Source organism: Pseudophryne corroboree, chromosome 1, assembly GCF_028390025.1.
Source record: "Pseudophryne corroboree isolate aPseCor3 chromosome 1, aPseCor3.hap2, whole genome shotgun sequence".
Taxonomy (NCBI): domain Eukaryota; kingdom Metazoa; phylum Chordata; class Amphibia; order Anura; family Myobatrachidae; genus Pseudophryne; species Pseudophryne corroboree.
In genome coordinates this window covers 573,187,660-573,211,801 of record NC_086444.1, presented here as the reverse complement: position 1 = coordinate 573,211,801, position 24,142 = coordinate 573,187,660, and the positions used below count along the sequence as shown (strand labels likewise).

The 24,142-nt window shown below is 56.1% G+C and overlaps 1 protein-coding gene across 1 annotated transcript in view; it reads right to left on the bottom strand.

Moving 5' to 3' along the window:
* The window catches only part of OPN3 (opsin 3), a 59,919-nt gene that overhangs the window by 34,689 nt on the left and 1,088 nt on the right, over positions 1 to 24,142 (bottom strand). The gene's annotated exons all lie outside the window — the stretch shown is intronic.

Sequence of the window (24,142 nt, the reverse complement as noted above, 5' to 3'; positions counted from 1 at the left end):
GAGGGAATGAAGGGGGCAGTAGTGATGGGAACAGCAGGAGATGGGGGTAGTAGTGCAGGGGATAGGAGGGGATGTAGGGGGCAGTAGTGATGGGAACAGTAGGAGATGGGTGGGGTCAGCTGCGCAGGGGTCAGGAGGGGATGAAGGGGGCAGTAGTGATGGGAACAGCAGGAGATGGGGGTAGTAGTGCAGGGGATAGTAGTGGATGTAGGGGGCAGTAGTGATGGGAACAGTAGGAGATGGGGGGTCAGCTGCGCAGGGGGCAGGAGGGGATAAGGGGGCAGTAGTGATGGGAACAGCAGGAGACGGGGTAGTAGTGCAGGGGGCAGGAGGGGATGAAGGGTGCAGTAGTGATGGGAACAGTAGGAGATGGGGTAGTAGTGCAGGGGATAGGAGTGGATGTAGGGGGCAGTAGTGATGGGAACAGTAGGAGCTGGGGGTAGTAGTGCAGGGGATAGGAGTGGATGTAGGGGGCAGTAGTGATGGGAACAGCAGGAGATGGGGGTAGTAGTGCAGGGGATAGGAGGGGATGTAAGGGGCAGTAGTGATGGGAACAGCAGGAGATGGGTGGGGACAGCTGCACAGGGGGCAGGAGGGAATGAAGGGGGCAGTAGTGATGGGAACAGCAGGAGATGGGGTAGTAGTGCAGGGGATAGGAGGGGATGTAGGGGGCAGTAGTGATGGGAACAGTAGGAGATGGGGTAGTAGTGCAGGGGGCAGGAGGGGATGAAGGGGGCAGTAGTGATGGGAACAGCAGGAGATGGGGTAGTAGTGCAGGGGATAGGAGGGGATGTAGGGGGCAGTAGTGATGGGAACAGTAGGAAATGGGGTAGTAGTGCAGGGGATAGGAGTGGATGTAGGGGGCAGTAGTGATGGGAACAGCAGGAGATGGGGTAGTAGTGCAGGGGATAGGAGGGGATGTAAGGGGCAGTAGTGATGGGAACAGCAGGAGATGGGTGGGGACAGCTGCGCAGGGGGCAGGAGGGAATGAAGGGGGCAGTAGTGATGGGAACAGCAGGAGATGGGGGTAGTAGTGCAGGGGATAGGAGGGGATGTAGGGGGCAGTAGTGATGGGAACAGTAGGAGATGGGTGGGGTCAGCTGCGCAGGGGTCAGGAGGGGATGAAGGGGGCAGTAGTGATGGGAACAGCAGGAGATGGGGGTAGTAGTGCAGGGGATAGTAGTGGATGTAGGGGGCAGTAGTGATGGGAACAGTAGGAGATGGGGGGTCAGCTGCGCAGGGGGCAGGAGGGGATAAGGGGGCAGTAGTGATGGGAACAGCAGCTGATGTGGGACAGTAGCAGATTCTCCTGACTTCTGTATAGTTTATCCCTGGTCTGGTTAATTTATGAGGCCCTCTTGTGGGGTTCAGAGTTGGAAATGCTGCTCGATACAGGAAAGCTTTCTGCAAGCAGCGCTGCCTGGAGCCAGCGGGCAGACTGTGGTGCTGCCCACTCCCAGTGCAGTAGTAACTGCAGTACTGTCACTCCTGTCAGTGCGACTGATGTCGTCTATTTGATTAGAGTACCTGCTTTCCAGCTGATCACTCCTTACTTCCCCTGCTTCGTGGGTCCCAATGGACATCAGGAGTGCATGGAGATGCTGTGCTGCTCCCCACTCCCTGTTTGTGGGCCCAGCAAAATTGACATTGTGGCAGAGGCTGCAAGTTCCACCCCCACACGCCCTGCTAGTTACAGTCCTGCATATATATATATATATATATATATATATATGTGAGAGGACAGCGGGTTGGGGGGACGGGGGAGGTCGCTCACCTCCGTTCCCCCCGGGCAGACAGTGGCGGGACACAAGCGGCGTTGCGGCCGGTCTCCGGCGTGGAGGGGCTTGCATCCGGTGGGATTCAAGCCCCTCCAATCACGGCGCGGCAAGACAAGGTTGGCACCGGGCGGGAGCCAATCAGGGCTCGCGCCCGGTCAGCCAATGGGAGCATGCCGTGACGAGCCAATCAGGGCTCATCGCGTCATAGCGCCGCCCCCTCCCAGCATCTTATAACAGACGCAGCGGAGCGGGAGCGGGCAGTCGGCGCCGGACCCGGAGCAGTGAAGAGCTCCCGAAGAAAAGAAGAAGCGGCGGTCGAGGGGAAGAAGCGGCGGCGGCGGCCGAGAAGCAGAAGAGGCGCCAGAGGAAGCCGGAAGAGAACCCCGCGGAGAGTGACAGGCGACGCCCGAGGAGAAGACGTCGAGACGGCTGGAGAAGAGGAGCCCACCAGGAGGTCCGGTGGAGAGTGCCGCGGTGTGGGAAGCAAAAGAGCTAATGAAGCTCCCCACTGCGGCCTCTCCCTACGGTCTGGTAAGCGGCCTCGAGCCGAGTCTCCTACCCTCCCTAGACCACCAGGTGTTCGGGCATTAGGCCCGCGGGCACAGTCAGGCCCTCCCGGCCTGTGGGCAGATAGTCGGGCCCTCCCGGTCCATGGGCACCAGTGAGTCGGCGTGTCTGGGCCCGGGGCCACGCGCAGTCGAGGATCCCCTCGGCCCGTGGCCTGTAGGCCCGGACCCGACCTCTCACCCACCTGGGGGTTCGGGCGTTAGGCCCGAGCCACCCTCAGCCACACCGTAGGCGGGCACTAGGCCCGAGGGACAGAAACAGGCTATAGGCCTGGGGTATAGCTAGGGGGCGCTAGGCTCTAGCATACTTTGGGCAGTAGGTACCTATAAGGTGACCCTGGGCACAAGGCCAGGTCACCCAGCGGGCACTGACTAGGCGGGCACTAGGCCTGAGGCTGCAATCGGGCTCTAGGCCCGTGTCACGGCCAGGAAAAGGCCTGAGGGAGAATCCAGGTCCTTAGGCAGGGGGACGATCTTAGTTCAGGCGGAGCCCTGCCCTTTGGGTACTCCAGTGGGTGAGCTGTGTGGCAGCCCGCGCGGGGTCCCTTGCAGGCTGGGCACGGAGGGTCACCACCCACCCAACCGATAGGTAGGGTCCGGACGCCGGAGATTAGTCCCTTGGAAGGCTGCATCAAGGAGTTAACCACCACGCTCCTTCTCGTCCAGGACGAAGTGTCCCAGTTAAGACAGAGGGTGGAACGGGCAGAAAGCCGGGACGCCGACCCCGAAAAGAGGGGTTGGGACGACGAGGATCGTTCCAAGGAAAAAAACCCTTGGAGGAAAAGGGAACCGGAGACTGCTGGACGTCGGGGAGGGGAGGTGCGCCCGCGGGGACCCCGCGAGTTGGTGTGTTGGGAATGTGAAGAGCCTGGACATTTCGCTCGGGATTGCCCGGGCCGCCGACCCGGAAGGGAGGGGCGTAGGAGACCTTTAAACTAAGGTCCCTCGCGGTAGCGGGACAACCCGCGGGGGAAGACGGCACGCGAGTAGATGTCGTCAACTCATCCGACTTGTTCGGTGAGTGTCCCACGGTGGTGGCAAAGTTAGGAGGGAGGGATCAACGTTGCCTTTTGGATACCGGGTCGCAAGTGTCCACCATGTCCGAGAGATGGTTTAGGGAAGACTACGCCCATCTCACGACCACCAGTGTCGGGAATTGGGTGACCCTAGTGGCTGCAAACAACCTCCCCATTCCCGTAAAAGGGGTCGTGTGGATCGAAGTGGAGGTGTATGGGCAATCCCTTGGAAAAAAAGGGTTCGTAGTGGTGAGTGGCGAGGAGTTTCACCATGGGCCGGTGATTCTGGGGATGAACATCCTGCGGAGTCTGGATCAAGTACTCGTACACGATAAGGGCCCCCAGTACTGGAAGTATCTGGGTGTGCAGAAGCCGGTGCAACAAGCTTTCCAGAGGGTCATCCAGCGGAACGAGGAGACCGCCTCCGTGGAAGCCTTGCGGCCCCTAGGCCTGATCAAGACGCGGCACAACCAAAAGGTGAAGATCCCAGCAAGACAGGAGGTGGTCCTAGAAGTACCCGTCCGTGCGCAGCAGCGGCTGGAAGGAAGGGAGGTTGTGATAGAACCTTGTTGGTTCAGGCAAGTGGAGGCCGGTTTGCTGTTGGCCAGAACCGTAGCGATCGTACGGGATGGTACCGTACCCCTACGGGTGTGCAACCTGGGGAACTCGCCAATTAAGATCCCGGCCAGGTCGGTGCTAGCCCATCTAGAGGCTATCCCTGAGGGTGGTATCGAACCAGGCCCTAGGGTTACCTTAAAGCCGGATGCATGCGAACCTTGGACGTTGGCCGTCGCCCTCGAGGAGAAACAAGAACCCACCGCGGAGTAGAACGGGGACGTGATTCTGAAACAGATGGATGTATCACTGGAGGGCCTTAGTACAGCAGAGGTAGGCCGGGTAAGGCAAATGCTGTGGGCCCGACAGAAGTCGTTCTCCCGCAGCGAGGAAGACTTTGGCCACACGACCGAGATAGAACATGAGATCAACACCGGTGACAGTCTGCCTGCTCGGGAGCGCTATCGGCAGATTCCCCCGAAGCTGTAACAGGAGGTCAAGACCATGATCCAACAAATGCTGGCCAACGGCGTCATCAAGGAAAGCAAGAGCCCATGGGCTGCCCCCATTGTGCTGGTAAAGAAGAAAGACGGGACAATCCGATTCTGCGTGGACTACCGGAGATTGAACAGCTGCACCGTCCGGGACGCTTATCCATTGCCCCGCATTGAAGAGTCACTGGCGGCTCTGGGGAAATCACGCTTCTTTTCCACGCTGGATCTGGCCAGTGGGTACTGGCAGGTGCCCGTGGCGGAGAAAGACCAGGCGAAGACGGCGTTCATTACGCCCATGGGGCTTTTTGATTTCTGTCGAATGCCCTTCGGGCTCTCCAATGCACCGGCCACGTTCCAGCGCCTTATGGAGCGCTGCCTCGGGGACTTGAACTTTGAAGCAATCCTCATCTATTTGGACGACATTATAGTGTTTGCCCCCACCCTGGAGGAACACTTGCATAGGTTGGAACAAGTGCTTCAACGACTGGAACAATACGGCCTCAAATTAAAACCCAGGAAGTGCCACCTCTTGAAGTCCAGCTTGGAATACCTGGGCCATGTGGTCTCAGAGGAAGGGGTGCGGCCCACCCCCGACAAAGTTGCCACAGTCCAAGAATGGAGGACCCCGGGCAAAGTGACGGAGTTGAGGGCATTTCTTGGATTGGTGGGCTACTATCGGCGGTTTATTCGAGACTTTGCCAAGATCGCAGGCCCCCTACATGGACTGTTGCGAGGTGTTGCCACGGATGTGCGGAATCGGGCAGTGGCGTGGGACCAAGCGCAGGAGGTTGCCTTCACGGGTCTGAAACAAGCCCTCACCCAGGCCCCCGTACTGGCTTATGCTGACTTTGACAAGCCATTCATATTGTACACAGACGGGAGCCACCAAGGCCTGGGGGCTGTACTCTCCCAGCTGCAGGAAGGCCAGGAACGAGTTATTGCTTATGGGAGTCGGAGTCTCTGGGAGTCGGAGCGGAATCCCGACAACTACAGCTCGTTCAAGCTAGAATTGCTGGCAGTCGTCTGGGCGGTCACCGAGAAGTTTGCGGAGTACCTGACCGCCGCCGACTTCGAAGTGGTCACGGATAACAACCCCCTGTCGCACCTGCATACAGCTAAGTTGGGCGCTCTGGAGCAGCGTTGGGTGGCGCGCTTGGCCAAGTTCTCCTTTAAAATTCGATATCGCCCGGGTAAGGCGAATACGAATGCGGATGCCTTATCCCGCTATCCGGTGGGGCTACCTACGGGGCCCACGGATGAAGAGAGGGAGGGTCAGGAGATCCCTGACCTTACCAGAATGATCCCCAGCTCACCCGGGCCCAAGGTGACGTGCGGGATTCTGCTACAGAAGACCTTGCCGGACTGGGCCATAGCACAAGGGCAGGACCAAGAGGTACAGTGTGTGCGTGGGTGGAAGGAGCGGGAGCACTGGCCGTCCTCGGCGGAGAGGCTGCAGCTTAGCCCGTGGGGCAAAAAGCTGGTACATCAGTGGGAACGATTGGCCGTACGAGGAGGGGTATTGTGCCGCCAGGCTTATCTCGAGCACGAGCTCCGGAAGGTGTGGCAGGTTGTTCTCACCAGAGATTTAGCCCGTGGTCTGGTCCGTGGTCTGGTGACTGAGGCACACGAAGAAGGCTTCCATTTTGGGACAGAAAAGACCCTGCAATGGATCCGTCGACAGTATTTCTTCCCAGGTTTGCAGGCCCTGGTGGAGGGTGTGTGTCAGACCTGTAGGAGGTGTGCTGTTACCAAAAGTGGCGAACAACGGGCACCAGTGCAGACCATCAGGACCAATAGACCCCTTGAGTTCCTCATGGTGGACTATGGCTTGATAGGAGAATCGGTGCGGGAGTACCAGTACGCTATCGTGATGACCGACCACTTTACCAAATTTACAGTGGTCATCCCTACCATGGATCAGACTGCCGACACGGCGGCTAAGGCTATTGTCGAGCATTTTATCCGAAGGTACGGCTGCCCGGAGCGCGTCCATTCCGATCAAGGTGCGTGCTTCCAAGGTCGGGTGATGGAACGGCTGTGTCGCACCTATGGCATGAACAAATCAAGGACCACCCCGTACCATCCACAGGGAAATGGAGCCTGCGAGCGATTCAACCGGACGTTGCTACAAATGCTGAGGGTCCTGGAGGCTGACAAGAAGCGACGCTGGCCCGACTTTGTCCCGGAATTAGTGTGGGTATATAACAACAGAGTGCACCGGACCACGGGGTTCTCGCCATATTTTCTGTTGTTTGGCCGACCGGAGAAGGACCTGCAGGATCTCGATCTGTCCCTACCAGGGGAGGAGGAACAGTGGACGCACAGTGGATGGATTGAGGAGCAGAAACGCCGCCTGACGTTCGCCCGGGAAGTGGCGGCGGGGAACATTGGATCCAACCTACACCCTAGTCCCGGGAGGTCGTTAGGAGGACCATTCGCTGAGGGGCAAAGAGTGTTAGTCTGAGAGAAACGTCCTAGGAACAAGTTGTGCGAGCGATGGGAGGTGATGCCATACATTGTGCAGCGGCGAGTGTCTCCTGACAACCCCGTTTATGAAGTAAAGGCGGAAGACGGGAGTGGACGTGCCCGCACTTTGCATAGGAACATGCTGCGTCCTTGCCTCTTTGAGGATCTGCTCCCCATTGAAACAGTTCCAGGGGCTACCCCTGAATTGGAGGAGGATGATTGGTGTTCCGCCGCCCGAAGGGGCACTGGACCCCCCGCCATCGGGAGAGTCAGCCGAGGGTAATGACCCGGTGGCTTCTGTGCCGGAGGCTTCCGGTCCAACCTCAGCAACCCTGCCCAGGCGTTCAACCCGAACAACATTGGGAGTACCGGCCCCCCGTTTCGCGGACCCAAACTTCGAGTGGGCCACGGCCCACATCTTTGTAGGGACTACAAAGGAAACAGGGGGGGGAAATGTGAGAGGACAGCGGGTTGGGGGGACGGGGGAGGTCGCTCACCTCCGTTCCCCCCGGGCAGACAGCGGCGGGACACAAGCGGCGTTGCGGCCGGTCTCCGGCGTGGAGGGGCTTGCATCCGGTGGGATTCAAGCCCCTCCAATCACGGCGCGGCAAGATGAGGTTGGCGCCGGGCGGGAGCCAATCAGGGCTCGCGCCCGATCAGCCAATGGGAGCATGCCGCGACGAGCCAATCAGGGCTCGTCGCGTCATAGCGCCGCCCCCTCCCAGCGTCTTATAACAGACACAGCGGAGTGGGAGCGGGCAGTCGGCGCCGGACCCGGAGCAGTGAAGAGCTCCCGAAGAAAAGAAGAAGCGGCGGTCGAGGGGGAGAAGCGGCGGCGGCGGCGACCGAGAAGCAGAAGAGGCGCCAGAGGAAGCCGGAAGAGGCCCCCGCGGAAAGTGACAGGCGACGCCCGAGGAGAAGACGTCGAGACGGCTGGAGAAGAGGAGCCCACCAGGAGGTCCGGTGGAGAGTGCCGCGGTGTGGGAAGCAAAAGAGCTAACGAAGCTCCCCACTGCGGCCTCTCCCTACGGTCTGGTAAGCGGCCTCGAGCCGAGTCTCCTACCCTCCCTAGACCACCGGGTGTTCGGGCATTAGGCCCGCGGGCACAGTCAGGCCCTCCCGGCCTGTGGGCAGATAGTCGGGCCCTCCCGGTCCGTGGGCACCAGTGAGTCGGCGTGTCTGGGCCCGGGGCCACGCGCAGTCGAGGATCCCCTCGGCCCGTGGCCTGTAGGCCCGGACCCGACCTCTCACCCACCTGGGGGTTCGGGCGTTAGGCCCGAGCCACCCTCAGCCACACCGTAGGCGGGCACTAGGCCCGAGGGACAGAAACAGGCTATAGGCCTGGGGTATAGCTAGGGGGCGCTAGGCTCTAGCATACTTTGGGCAGTAGGTACCTATAAGGTGACCCTGGACACAAGGCCAGGTCACCCAGCGGGCACTGACTAGGCGGGCACTAGGCCTGAGGCTGCAATCGGGCTCTAGGCCCGTGTCACGGCCAGGAAAAGGCCTGAGGGAGAATCCAGGTCCTTAGGCAGGGGGACGATCTTAGTTCAGGCGGAGCCCCACCCTTTGGGTACTCCAGTGGGTGAGCTGTGTGGCAGCCCGCGCGGGGTCCCTTGCAGGCTGGGCACGGAGGGTCGGCTGGCCCTCGCGTCCTGTATACGCCTTTGGGGTGGGGAGGGGCCGTGGAGAGACTCAACTGGGGCGAGGTAGCGGAACCTGCATCGGACCGGATGGTGAAGGTAATCCTCATTTACATTATATTCACACTGTGACCCGTAGTTGCTTGACATGTTGACGGAGAGTAGGTGAAGTAGCCAACCAAGTTGAACCGTTTGTAGTTATAGTAGTTTGGCTCAGTTCTGTTGTAGCCCTTGTTTAGTTGTAGGGAGGCTGCTGTCATTCTCTCCCCAGGAGCGGAAGTTCGCGTCAAGCAAGCTGACAAGAGTACCAGTGTGAGTATTCTCTGTGAGTGTGTGTCCTTGTCCGTGTTGAGTGACGGTCGCGAGACCACGCTAGGCCTAGCGGGCTCACTCCCACCTTGGTGCGCAAGTGCCAAATAGGTGACGATTTGGGTGGCTGAGGCCCACGGGCCGATGATGACATTCACCTAACCGGTGAACGTCGCGGCCACCCCGGTGTGCCACTTATTCTCTTACGAGGAAGGAGTGGGCACACAGTGAGAATATTCCTTGTCTCCTCTAGCCGCCGGCTTCCAGACTGACCCCCGGGCGGAGGCCCCGAAGAGAAGCGATTCGTAGCCAGGGCAGAGTGGGCCAGAGGGTGCGGCGCAATCGGAGGTAAGCAGTGGTACACTTTTACGGTCGCAGGTATTACACCATCTCGGTACCCTTACATTTGGCGTAGTCGGCAGGATACCTGGGGAAGATGGACCAAGAAGCAGACAAGCCGGAAAGTGACAGCGGCGAGCCTTCCGATGAGGCGATTGACGCGCCCAGTGGTCAGCCTCAGGCCAGGTTACCCATCGGAGCAGCCCTCAACCACCTCGACAAGTTCGACGGGCAGAATATGCCCTTGACGGAGTGGATCGAACAGTTGGAAACTACTATCGACCTCTACCAGATTCCGAAACGGGTACAGGTGAATTTGGCATTGAAGGTCCTGACTGGCGATGCCCGGAAGACAGTGAGAGTACGTCCTGAGCGGCTTCGTAGAAGTCTGGCCGACGTCTTCGCCATTCTGAAGGGCGTGTATGGGGAAAAGGCCACCACCACCACGCTGAAGAAGCGTGTGTTCGCACGGATTCAAAGGGAAGACGAGACGATTTCTCAGTTCGCTAACGCGATCCAGGAATACATGAGTGAGATCCAGACGAGGGAGGATGAAGAGTTGATGACGGGGGATCCGGATTCCACCTTGAGAGGTATTCTAATAGGTGGGCTGAGGAGCAGGTCCCTGCGGAACTACCTCCAGGATAAGGTCGATGGGGATGGCAAGCTCACCTTCTTCGAGGTGTTGGGGATGGCGCTGAAGAAAGAAGAGAATGCGGAGCTTAGCTCCAGCGCCGTGTCCACACCACCCACCCAACCGATAGATAGGGTCCGGACGCCGGAGATTAGTCCCTTGGAAGGCTGCATCAAGGAGTTAACCACCACGCTCCTTCTCGTCCAGGACGAAGTGTCCCAGTTAAGACAGAGGGTGGAACGGGCAGAAAGCCGGGACGCTGACCCCGAAAAGAGGGGTTGGGACGACGAGGATCGTTCCAAGGAAAAAAACCCTCGGAGGAAAAGGGAACCGGAGACTGCTGGACGTCGGGGAGGGGAGGTGCGCCCGCGGGGACCCCGCGAGTTGGCGTGTTGGGAATGTGAAGAGCCTGGAAATTTCGCTCGGGATTGCCCGGGCCGCCGACCCGGAAGGGAGGGGCGTAGGAGACCTTTAAACTAAGGTCCCTCGCGGTAGCGGGACAACCCGCGGGGGAAGACGGCGCGCGAGTAGATGTCGTCAACTCATCCGACTTGTTCGGTGAGTGTCCCACGGTGGTGGCAAAGTTAGGAGGGAGGGATCAACGTTGCCTTTTGGATACCGGGTCGCAAGTGTCCACCATGTCCGAGAGACGGTTTAGGGAAGACTACGCCCATCTCACGACCACCAGTGTCGGGAATTGGGTGACCCTAGTGGCTGCAAACAACCTCCCCATTCCCGTAAAAGGGGTCGTGTGGATCGAAGTGGAGGTGTATGGGCAATCCCTTGGAAAAAAAGGGTTCGTAGTGGTGAGTGGCGAGGAGTTTCACCATGGGCCGGTGATTCTGGGGATGAACATCCTGCGGAGTCTGGATCAAGTACTCGTACACGATAAGGGCCCCCAGTACTGGAAGTATCTGGGTGTGCAGAAGCCGGTGCAACAAGCTTTCCAGAGGGTCATCCAGCGGAACGAGGAGACCGCCTCCGTGGAAGCCTTGCGGCCCCTAGGCCTGATCAAGACACGGCACAACCAAAAGGTGAAGATCCCAGCAAGACAGGAGGTGGTCCTAGAAGTACCCGTCCGTGCGCAGCAGCGGCTGGAAGGAAGGGAGGTTGTGATAGAACCTTGTTGGTTCAGGCAAGTGGAGGCCGGTTTGCTGTTGGCCAGAACCGTAGCGGTCGTACGGGATGGTACCGTACCCCTACGGGTGTGCAACCTGGGGAACTCGCCAATTAAGATCCCGGCCAGGTCGGTGCTAGCCCATCTAGAGGCTATCCCTGAGGGTGGTATCGAACCAGGCCATAGGGTTACCTTAAAGCCGGATGCATGCGAACCTTGGACGTTGGCCGTCGCCCTCGAGGAGAAACAAGAACCCACCGCGGAGTGGAACGGGGACGTGATTCTGAAACAGATGGATGTATCACTGGAGGGCCTTAGTACAGCAGAGGTAGGCTGGGTAAGGCAAATGCTGTGGGCCCTACAGAAGTCGTTCTCCCGCAGCGAGGAAGACTTTGGCCACACGACCGAGATAGAACATGAGATCAACACCGGTGACAGTCTGCCTGCTCGGGAGCGCTATCGGCAGATTCCCCCGAAGCTGTACCAGGAGGTCAAGACCATGATCCAACAAATGCTGGCCAACGGCGTCATCAAGGAAAGCAAGAGCCCATGGGCTGCCCCCATTGTGCTGGTAAAGAAGAAAGACGGGACAATCCGATTCTGCGTGGACTACCGGAGATTGAACAGCTGCACCGTCCGGGACGCTTATCCATTGCCCCGCATTGAAGAGTCACTGGCGGCTCTGGGGAAATCGCGCTTCTTTTCCACGCTGGATCTGGCCAGTGGGTACTGGCAGGTGCCCGTGGCGGAGAAAGACCAGGCGAAGACGGCGTTCATTACGCCCATGGGGCTTTTTGATTTCTGTCGAATGCCCTTCGGGCTCTCCAATGCACCGGCCACGTTCCAGCGCCTTATGGAGCGCTGCCTCGGGGACTTGAACTTTGAAGCAATCCTCATCTATTTGGACGACATTATAGAGTTTGCCCCCACCCTGGAGGAACACTTGCATAGGTTGGAACAAGTGCTTCAACGACTGGAACAATACGGCCTCAAATTAAAACCCAGGAAGTGCCACCTCTTGAAGTCCAGCTTGGAATACCTGGGCCATGTGGTCTCAGAGGAAGGGGTGCGGCCCACCCCCGACAAAGTTGCCACAGTCCAATAATGGAGGACCCCGAGCAACGTGACGGAGTTGAGGGCATTTCTTGGATTGGTGGGCTACTATCGGCGGTTTATTCGAGACTTTGCCAAGATCGCAGGCCCCCTACATGGACTGTTGCGAGGTGTTGCCACGGATGTGCGGAATCGGGCAGTGGCGTGGGACCAAGCGCAGGAGGTTGCCTTCACGGGTCTGAAACAAGCCCTCACCCAGGCCCCCGTACTGGCTTATGCTGACTTTGACAAGCCATTCATATTGTACACAGACGGGAGCCACCAAGGCCTGGGGGCTGTACTCTCCCAGCTGCAGGAAGGCCAGGAACGAGTTATTGCTTATGGGAGTCGGAGTCTCCGGGAGTCGGAGCGGAATCCCGACAACTACAGCTCGTTCAAGCTAGAATTGCTAGCAGTCGTCTGGGCGGTCACCGAGAAGTTTGCGGAGTACCTGACCGCCGCCGACTTCGAAGTGGTCACGGATAACAACCCCCTGTCGCACCTGCATACAGCTAAGTTGGGCGCTCTGGAGCAGCGTTGGGTGGCGCGCTTGGCCAAGTTCTCCTTTAAAATTCGATATCGCCCGGGTAAGGCGAATACGAATGCGGATGCCTTATCCCGCTATCCGGTGGGGCTACCTACGGGGCCCACGGATGAAGAGAGGGAGGGTCAGGAGATCCCTGACCTTACCAGAATGATCCCCAGCTCACCCGGGCCCAAGGTGACGTGCGGGATTCTGCTACAGAAGACCTTGCCGGACTGGGCCATAGCACAAGGGCAGGACCAAGAGGTACAGTGTGTGCGTGGGTGGAAGGAGCGGGAGCACTGGCCGTCCTCGGCGGAGAGGCTGCAGCTTAGCCCGTGGGGCAAAAAGCTGGTACATCAGTGGGAACGATTGGCCGTACGAGGAGGGGTATTGTGCCGCCAGGCTTATCTCGAGCACGAGCTCCAGAAGGTGTGGCAGGTTGTTCTCCCCAGAGATTTAGCCCGTGGTCTGGTGACTGAGGCACACGAAGAAGGCTCCCATTTTGGGACAGAAAAGACCCTGCAATGGATCCGTCGACAGTATTTCTTCCCAGGTTTGCAGGCCCTGGTGGAGGGTGTGTGTCAGACCTGTAGGAGGTGTGCTGTTACCAAAAGTGGCGAACAACGGGCACCAGTGCAGACCATCAGGACCAATAGACCCCTTGAGCTCCTCATGGTGGACTATGTCTTGATAGGAGAATCGGTGCGGGGGTACCAGTACGCTATCGTGATGACCGACCACTTTACCAAATTTACAGTGGTCATCCCTACCATGGATTCCGATCAAGGTGCGTGCTTCCAAGGTCGGGTGATGGAACGGCTGTGTCGCACCTATGGCATGAACAAATCAAGGACCACCCCGTACCATCCACAGGGAAATGGAGCCTGCGAGCGATTCAACCGGACGTTGCTACAAATGCTGAGGGTCCTGGAGGCTGACAAGAAGCGACGCTGGCCCGACTTTGTCCCGGAATTAGTGTGGGTATATAACAACAGAGTGCACCGGACCACGGGGTTCTCGCCATATTTTCTGTTGTTTGGCCGACCGGAGAAGGACCTGCAGGATCTCGATCTGTCCCTACCAGGGGAGGAGGAACAGTGGACGCACAGTGGATGGATTGAGGAGCAGAAACGCCGCCTGACGTTCGCCCGGGAAGTGGCGGCGGGGAACATTGGATCCAACCTACACCCTAGTCCCGGGAGGTCGTTAGGAGGACCATTCGCTGAGGGGCAAAGAGTGTTAGTCTGAGAGAAACGTCCTAGGAACAAGTTGTGCGAGCGATGGGAGGTGATGCCATACATTGTGCAGCGGCGAGTGTCTCCTGACAACCCCGTTTATGAAGTAAAGGCGGAAGACGGGAGTGGACGTGCCCGCACTTTGCATAGGAACATGCTGCGTCCTTGCCTCTTTGAGGATCTGCTCCCCATTGAAACAGTTCCAGGGGCTACCCCTGAATTGGAGGAGGATGATTGGTGTTCCGCCGCCCGAAGGGGCACTGGACCCCCCGCCATCGGGAGAGTCAGCCGAGGGTAATGACCCGGTGGCTTCTGTGCCGGAGGCTTCCGGTCCAACCTCAGCAACCCTGCCCAGGCGTTCAACCCGAACAACATTGGGAGTACCTGCCCCCCGTTTCGCGGACCCAAACTTCGAGTGGGCCACGGCCCACATCTTTGTAGGGACTACAAAGGAAACAGGGGGGGGAAATGTGAGAGGACAGCGGGTTGGGGGGACGGGGGAGGTCCCTCACCTCCGTTCCCCCCGGGCAGACAGCGGTGGGACACAAGCGGCGTTGCGGCCGGTCTCCGGCGTGGAGGGGCTTGCATCCGGTGGGATTCAAGCCCCTCCAATCACGGCGCGGCAAGATGAGGTTGGCGCCGGGCGGGAGCCAATCAGGGCTCGCGCCCGGTCAGCCAATGGGAGCATGCCGCGACGAGCCAATCAGGGCTCGTCGCGTCATAGCGCCGCCCCCTCCCAGCGTCTTATAACAGACACAGCGGAGTGGGAGCGGGCAGTCGGCGCCGGACCCGGAGCAGTGAAGAGCTCCCGAAGAAAAGAAGAAGCGGCGGTCGAGGGGAAGAAGCGGCGGCGGCCGAGAAGCAGAAGAGGCGCCAGAGGAAGCCGGAAGAGGCCCCCGCCGAGAGTGACAGGCGACGCCCGAGGAGAAGACGTCAAGACGGCTGGAGAAGAGGAGCCCACCAGGAGGTCCGGTGGAGAGTGCCGCGGTGTGGGAAGCAAAAGAGCTAACGAAGCTCCCCACTGCGGCCTCTCCCTACGGTCTGGTAAGCGGCCTCGAGCCGAGTCTCCTACCCTCCCTAGACCACCGGGTGTTCGGGCATTAGGCCCGCGGGCACAGTCAGGCCCTCCCGGCCTGTGGGCAGATAGTCGGGCCCTCCCGGTCCGTGGGCACCAGTGAGTCGGCGTGTCTGGGCCCGGGGCCACGCGCAGTCGAGGATCCCCTCGGCCCGTGGCCTGTAGGCCCAGACCCGACCTCTCACCCACCTGGGGGTTCGGGCGTTAGGCCCGAGCCACCCTCAGCCACACCGTAGGCGGGCACTAGGCCCGAGGGACAGAAACAGGCTATAGGCCTGGGGTATAGCTAGGGGGCGCTAGGCTCTAGCATACTTTGGGCAGTAGGTACCTATAAGGTGACCCTGGGCACAAGGCCAGGTCACCCAGCGGGCACTGACTAGGCGGGCACTAGGCCTGAGGCTGCAATCGGGCTCTAGGCCCGTGTCACGGCCAGGAAAAGGCCTGAGGGAGAATCCAGGTCCTTAGGCAGGGGGACGATCTTAGTTCAGGTGGAGCCCCGCCCTTTGGGTACTCCAGTGGGTGAGCTGTGTGGCAGCCCGCGCGGGGTCCCTTGCAGGCTGGGCACGGAGGGTCGGCTGGCCCTCGCGTCCTGTATACGCCTTTGGGGTGGGGAGGGGCCGTGGAGAGACTCAACTGGGGCGAGGTAGCGGAACCTGCATCGGACCGGATGGTGAAGGTAATCCTCATTTACATTATATTCACACTGTGACCCGTAGTTGCTTGACATGTTGACGGAGAGTAGGTGAAGTAGCCAACCAAGTTGAACCGTTTGTAGTTATAGTAGTTTGGCTCAGTTCTGTTGTAGCCCTTGTTTAGTTGTAGGGAGGCTGCTGTCATTCTCTCCCCAGGAGCGGAAGTTCGCGTCAAGCAAGCTGACAAGAGTACCAGTGTGAGTATTCTCTGTGAGTGTGTGTCCTTGTCCGTGTTGAGTGCCGGTCGCGAGACCCCGCTAGGCCTAGCGGGCTCGCTCCCACCTTGGTGTGCAAGTGCCAAATAGGTGACGATTTAGGTGGCTGAGGCCCACGGGCCAATGATGACATTCACCTAACCGGTGAACGTCGCGGCCACCCCGGTGTGCCACTTATTCTCTTACGAGGAAGGAGTGGGCACACAGTGAGAATATTCCTTGTCTCCTCTAGCCGCCGGCTTCCAGACTGACCCCCGGGCGGAGGCCCCGAAGAGAAGCGCTTCGTAGCCAGGGCGGAGTGGGACAGAGGGTGCGGCGCAATCGGAGGTAAGCAGTGGTACACTTTTACGGTCGCAGGTATTACACCATCTCGGTACCCTTACATATATATATATATATATATATTTTTTTTTTTTTTTTAAGTGATAGGAGCTCCCTTGTGTAAGTGCTCAAGGCCCTTAATTCAGCTCCAAATACTGTTTGCAGGAATATTTAAATCGCTGGAACGACAGTACTGACAGCATCTGAATTGGCCGGATTTCACACGACCTGAGGGGAGAAAGCTGTGCTGCTGACTCAGTTCACTGTCCAGGGGGTGGAGCTAATCCTACCTGTGGGTGGATCTGCAGGCTTCTCGGGAGGAAAGGAAGGTGGCTCCAGGATCAGTGTGGAAGAAGTGAGGCAGGGGCGGAGCTTACTACGATCCGGGGGCGGAGCTTATTATGATCGGGAACAGAGCCTTGGTACACATGTAAGCGCGGAGCTTCGAGAGTCTGAGACAGCACATGATCCTGCAGGCCACCCAGGGGGCAGAGCTTGGCACGACCCTGGGTCTGAGGCAGAGCTTCAGGTAACAAGAGGGCATGGGGGCGGACCCTTGGTCGGCGCGGGTGGGAGGGACTGGGAGGCGAATGCTGTTGATGAGTGATGACAGGAGAAAAGTATTTCTCCTGTCATCACTGGCTGGCTACACTGCTGATCCTGTGGGCCTATTTTCAGTGGGGGGCCTGGAGCTGCAGCTCCATCCGCCCTATTGTTAATCCGGCCCTGAGTGAGGGAAGGGGTTGGGAGGACAAAGGGGAGCTGAGACGGACGAGGTGAGGATAATGTGAAGTTTGAGGTGAGAAGGGCATAGAGATGGCCCCAGAGTAGAGGCCAGCCCATAGTAACTAGCCACACACTGTAGGGGCTGGAGCTGGGTGTAGGAGGGAGGGAGCAGACGGAAAGGGTATTATCTCCCTTCTGACACTGCCCGTATTATCTGGCTCACACACTGACCTAAGTTTGCACATACTCAGTAACACTTCTAGGACAAATCCCGTTAATGTAAACTTTTGCAAAACAGCTACTTTTCAAGGGACATTAGTTTTCAGGATATATATCTGTGGTTTTTGTTAAATAGGCCCCAATAGCAATTGTAGTCAGGTGTATAAAGTGAAAACAGACAATAAAGGAGTATATAATGAAACATACACAGTAAGATGAGGAATAAGAAAACATTTTCTTGCACAAGCTGTATCATTGGTCAGAAAATGTGTCTGAAAACAGGTGTTTTACAATGTTCATGGAATTGTGTTCAATTCTACATCAGCCCCAGTATATCAGCAAGTACCACCCCAATTCACACACATCATGAGCTCCTCTACTCAGAACAGCTATATGTTGCCCTCATGAGACAACGCAATGATATAGTGACATGTGTCTAGTGACACATGATGGGTCCACCAGGAGCCATTGGCACTTTAAGAGTTTAACAGTGTGGGTTGGCTCCTCCCTCTATGCCCCTCCTACCAGACACAGTTTAGAAAATGTGCCCGGAGGAGCCGGTCACAGCTAGGGGAGCTCTACAGAGCTTTCTTAGTAAAATTTTTAATTTTAGAGTTTTTTATTTTTCAGGGAGGCTGCTGGCAACCTCCTCCGTGCATCATGAGACTGAGGGGGGAGTAGTGTCCGCCCTGCGGGGTCTGAGCCACTATCTCCGATGGCAGGACACTGAGCTCCTGAGGGAATTGATCGCTCCCCGCAGCAGGGGAACGCTCACCCCGGCAGCATGCCGCCACCCCCCTTACAGAGCCAGAAGATCAGTGGCGAGTGAGTCATCGGCCCCCTGGCAAGCGGGGAGCTGATGTGAAGATGGCGGCAACATGGTAAGGAGCGCAGTACTAACTCCCTCCGGGGCTCAGCGGTACATGGTGCGGCGCTGTGAGGGGCACCCTGAGCCGGCGCCTACACCCTTTACTGACCACAAAGCCTGTCGGGGTCCCTGGATCTCAGCCAGCAATAAAATCCTCAGGCCAGTATAATCTTCTAGAGTGGGAAGACAGCGCCATTAAGGGGGAAGTGCTTCTCAGAGTGGACCCAGCAGCGTTTCAGCGCCATTTTCCTTCCTGCAGCTGCCTGTGAAGAGCAGTCCCTCCAGGAACTCCAGCTATCTGTACGGTACCAGGGGGTTGTAGAAGGGGAGGGGAGGCTGTATATAGGCTGTGTCACCTATTAAGGGGTACAGTCAGCGCTGGTTAAGGGTCTCCCTATACCTGTAAAGCGCTGTGTGTGGGTTGGCTCCAATCTCTGTGTCTCTGCCATTCTTGGGAGGGAAACTCTGTCTACCCCTTATCCTGTGTGTATGTGGGGTGTGTGGGTTTGCTAACTACCATGTCTAGAGACTCTGTCTCATATGCTGCAGAGGATATGTCTTCTCAGGATGATCCCATTCCATGTTATCAGGATTGCACTGTTGTAGCGCCAATCCCGGCTAGGGAACCGGAGTGGTTTGCCTCTATTAGAGGGGTTATTTCTCAGATTTCGGAGAGGGTTGCTCGGAGAATGCAACTCAGGTATTGCAATCATCTATGGCAGTATGGTCCGGTTCTGTCCCCTCAGGTCCCCTGCGGTACACTCTCAAAAACGTGCTCTTGCCCAAATTACGCAAGATGACACGGATACCGATTCTGACACGGCAGACGGTGATGGGGATGTGTTGAGGGGGACGGCATCAGTTGCTAAGGGGGTGCAGTTGATGATTGAGGCCATGCGGGATGTGTTGAATATTGCAGACACAACTCCTGAGCAGGTTGAGGAGGCTTACTTCACAGACAAGTAAGAAAGCCTCGCTAGCCTTCCCTGCATCTAAGGAATTAAATGCTATATTTGAAAAATCCTGGGAAAACCCGGAAAAAAAATTCCAGATTCCTAAAAGGGTTCTGGTTGCTTTTCCCGTCCCAGAGGAGGACAGGAAAAAATGGGAGACCCCGTTTATTGTTGACGCATCTGTCTCCGGGTTGTCAAAGCAGGTGTTCTTACCTGTCCCGGTATCGACCGCGTTGAAAGACCCGGCGGATCGCAAGGTTGATGCTACACTCAAATCCATTTACACGGCTTCAGGGGCGATACTGCGGCCTACTATTGCCTGTGCATGGATTTCAAAAGCAATTGCAAAGTGGTCAAGCACTCTGCAGGAGGACTTGACTACGATGGATAAAGGTGACGTTGATTTGTTTTTACGTAACATACAGGATTCTGCGGGGTCAAAAGATATTTAATAAAAAAATAAACCAATAAATCAGTATACTTTTTCTCCGGGCGCTTTAACAGGGCTGTCTTCCTAAAGCAGCTGTTAAATAAGGTGATAGTCAGTCACCACATGAAGCAAAACAAAACAATAAAAAAACAGCGCTACCAGGTGTTGGTATTCAAATGAATATATAAAATTTAATATAAACAAATTAATATAATAAACAAATATTAAAATCAAATAAATATAACAAGCCTCATAAGCCAGTAATACGACCAAAGGACATTTTCTATGGACTCGTGTGAGGGCCAGGTGATAGTAGGATTGTTCCAATGCTTTATAACATCATATCCTGCATGGATAACCATAAGATAGTTACCGGATCCTGAGTGGAAGATGGCAGGGTATTCCACCTAGCGCGGTGATGATGGTTCTGTCCTGCGCAAATATGGATGGTGGTTCTCCCTTTTTGTTAAATGTCCACATGCATGGATCGGTCTCCGGATGAATGGGTGTTGGATGGGTCAGAGCTCTGAAGACCACTGCGGGTCGTCCCAAACATTTATATCCAATTTTTAGGAAAGGCAATGGATGATCAATTCCATAAACTCTCTGGCCTTGGCGATGTCCTGGTCATAGGCTGGCAACCTAACGCGTTTCACTGTCTGTTTGGCAGCTTTATCAAAGGTAAAGATAAAGATAAAGCTGCCAAACAGACAGTGAAACGCGTTAGGTTGCCAGCCTATGACCAGGACATCGCCAAGGCCAGAGAGTTTATGGAATTGATCATCCATTGCCTTTCCTAAAAATTGGATATAAATGTTTGGGACGACCCGCAGTGGTCTTCAGAGCTCTGACCCATCCAACACCCATTCATCCGGAGACCGATCCATGCATGTGGACATTTAACAAAAAGGGAGAACCACCATCCATATTTGCGCAGGACAGAACCATCATCACCGCGCTAGGTGGAATACCCTGCCATCTTCCACTCAGGATCCGGTAACTATCTTATGGTTATCCATGCAGGATATGATGTTATAAAGCATTGGAACAATCCTACTATCACCTGGCCCTCACACGAGTCCATAGAAAATGTCCTTTGGTCGTATTACTGGCTTATGAGGCTTGTTAGGATTCTGCGGGGTTTCTGGTAGAATCCATGAAGGATCTGGGTTCCATGGCTGCGGGGATCTCCTCCATGGCCGTCTCGGCTCGCAGGGGTCTCTGGCTGCGCCAATGGTCTGTGGACGCGGAATCCAGGAAAAGTTTGGAGAACCTACCCTACACAGGTCAGGCTCTTTTTGGGGAGGAGCCAGATGCGTGGATTGCCACGGCTACCGCGGGTAAGTCTCCTTTTCTTCCCTCAGCTGCACCGGCTACGAAGAAACCCTTTTCTACGAACACGTCACAGTCCTTTCGGCCCACTAGGTCTAGAAAGAACAAGCCCTCTCACACCTTCTTTAGAGGTGGTCGTGCCAAATCCAAAAAACCTGCACCTGCAGGTTCCCAGAACCTGATGGTGGACAGCACAGCCTGGAGGTCGGTCAGGTGGGAGCGAGACTCCGGCATTTCAGCCACGTCTGGGTGTCGTCCGGCCTGGATCCCTGGGTACAGGATATTGTGACCCGGGGGTACAGGCTGGAGTTTCAAACTCTTTAACCTCACCGATTCTTCAAATCAGGCTTGCCAGCTTTGCCGGCAGACAGACCTATTCTACTGGACGCTATCCGAAAATTGGTACTGTCGGAGGTCATTGTTCCAGTTCCACCTCATCAGTTAAACAAGGGTTACTATTCAAACCTTTTTGTGGTACCAAAGCCAGATGGTTCGGTCAGGCCAATTTTGAACTTGAAATCGTTTAACCCTTAGCTCAGGGAGTTCAAATTCAAAATGGAATCTCTGAGAGCGGTAATCTCAGGACTGGTGGAGGGGTAGTTCCTGGTGTCCCTGGACATCAAGGATGCGTACCTCCACATTCCGATTTGGTCGCCGCATCAGGCTTATCTCAGGTTTGCACTGATAGACGATCACTATCCGTTTCAAGCACTGCCATTCGGTCTCTCCACAGCGCCGAGTTTCTTCACCAAGGTGATGGCGGAGATGATGATTCTCCTCTGCAAGCAGGGGGTGAACATAATTCCATATCTGGACGATCTGCTGATCAAGGCGTCGTCCAGGGAGAAGCTGTTAAGGTCCATTCCTCTCACGACGCATCTGCTCAGGGAGCACGGTTGGATCCTGAACCTTCCAAAGTCTCATCTGGAGCCGACAAGGAGATTGTCTTTCCTGGGGATGGTCATCGGCACGGAGGTGCAGAGGGTGTTTCTACTGGAGGAGAAAGCGTTGGTGATACAAACGATGGTCCGGGATGTCTTGGAGCCTGCCCGGGTATCGGTTTATCAGTGCATCCGCCTTCTGGGGAAGATGGTTGCCTCCTACGAGGCTCTACAGTATGGAAGGTTTCATGCTCAGTCCTTTTAACTGGATCTCCTGGACCAGTGGTCGGGATCTCACCTACACATGCACCAGAGGATACGTCTATCGCCGAAGGCAAGGATTTCCCTCCTCTGGTGGCTGCAACTACCTCACCTTCTGGAGGGCTGAAGGTTCGGGGTTCAGGACTGGATCCTTCTAACCATGGATGCAAGTCTCAGAGGTTGGGGAGCAGTCACTCAGAGGGAAACCTTCCAAGGAAGGTGGTCAAGTCAGGAATCCCTTCTTCCAATAAACATCCTGGAGCTAAGAGCCGTATACAACGGTCTTCTTCAAGCAGCTCACCTTCTGCAGGATTGGGCTGTTCAGGTGCAGTCGGACAACGTGACCACAGTGGCCTACATAAACCGACAAGGGGGAACAAAGAGCAGGGTTGCAATGTCAGAGGTGACAAGAATCCTCCTCTGGGCAGAAAGGCACGCAGTGGCGATGTCAGCAATCTTCATTCCGGGAGTGGACAACTGGGAAGCGGACTTCCTCAGCAGACACGATCTCCAACCAGGAGAGTGGGGCCTCCACCTAGAGGTGTTCGAAGAGGTAACTGGTTGGTGGGGGGTTCCCACATAGACATAATGGCCTCCTGCCTCAACAAGAAGTTGCGGAAGTACTGTTCCAGGTCGAAAGACCCACAAGCAGTGGAGGTGGACGTACTGGTAACACTGTGGGTGTTCCAGTCAGTGTATTTGTTCCCTCCACTTCCTCTCATTCCAAGAGTTCTACAGCTTGTAAAATGAACAAAGGTTCTGGCAATCCTCATTGCACCGGTACTGGCCAAGATGGGCTTGGTATGCGGATCTGCTCTATCTCCTGCTGGAAGATCCAAGGCCTCTGCCTCTTCGGGAGGATCTTCTACTACCGGTGCCGTTCGCTTAGCAAGACTTACCACAGCTACGTTTGATGGCATGGCGGTTGAGCGCCTAATCTTAGCTCAGAAGGGTATTCAGAGCACAGTTATTCCTAGCCTGATACAGGCTAGGAAGGGAGTGACGTCTTAACATTACCATCGAATTTGGAAAAAATATGTGTCTTGGTTTGAATCCAAGAAGTTTCCTGGGGTGGAGTTTCAACTTGGACGGTTTCTCCTATTCCTGCAAGCAGGTGTGGATATGAGCCTGTGTTTGGGATCCCTCAAGGTCCAGATCTCGGCTTTATCCATTTTCTTCCAGAAACAATTGGCTGCCCTCCCTGAGGTTCAGACCTTTTTGAAAGGGGTTCTGCACATCCATCCCCCTTTGTGGCGCCGATGGTGCCCTGGTGTTGCATTTCCTTCAATCGTATTGGTTTGAGCCTCTACAGGAGGCTGAAATCAAGTTTCTCACGTGGAAGGCTGTCACTTTGTTGGCCTTGGCTTCTGCGCGACGTATGTCGGTATTGGGAGCTTTGTCCTGTAAAAGTCCCTATCTGGTCTTCCAAGAAGATAGGGCGGAACTCCTTCCGAAGGTTGTGTCGGCTTTTTATATCAACCAACCTATTGTGGTGCCAGTGGCTACTGACTCCTCAATTGCTTTAAAGGCCTTGGATGTTGTGAGGGCATTGAAGATCTATGTAAAAAGGACTACTCGTCACAGAAAATCGGACCTCTGTTTGTCCTGTATGATCCAAAGAAAATTGGGTGTCCTGCTTCTAAGCAGACGATTTCTCTCTGGATCAGGTTCACCATCCAGCATTCATATTCTACGGCAGGATTGCCATGTCCAAAATCTGTTAAGGCCCACTCTACTCGTAAAAGTGGGTTCTTCCTGGGCGGCTGCCCGGGGTATCTCGGCTTTGCAGCTTTGCTGAGCAGCTACTTGGTCTGGGTCGAACACGTTTGCTAAGTTTTACAAGTTCGATTTTTTTGGCCTCTGATGACCTCAAGTTTGGTCAAGCAGTTCTACAGGAGCCTGCTTGCTCTCCCTCCCATTCTGGGAGCTTTGGTACATCCCCATGGTACTAATATGGACCCCAGCATCCTCTAGGACAGGCATTCCCAACCACGGTCCTCAAGGCACACCAACAGTGCAGGTTTTAGTGATATCCAGGCTTCAGCACAGGTGACTTAATTAGTAGCTCAGTTATTTTGATTTAACCATCTGTGCTGCATCCTGGATATCACTAAAACCTGCACTGTTGGTGTGCCTTGAGGACCGTGGTTGGGAATGCCTGCTCTAGGACGTAAGAGAAAATAGGATTTTAATTACCTACCGGTAAATCCTTTTCTCGTAGTCCGTAGAAGATGCTGGGCGCCCACCCAGCACTTCTTTATGCTGCAGTGGTTATTTGGTTCAGTACTGCCTGGTTCCTAGGTAAGTTCTGTGTTCCTTACAGTACTGTTTCAGCTGTTGCTGAGTTTTCTGGCCGGTGGGTGGATTTGCCTTGTTGTGTGAGCTGGTGTGAATCTCGC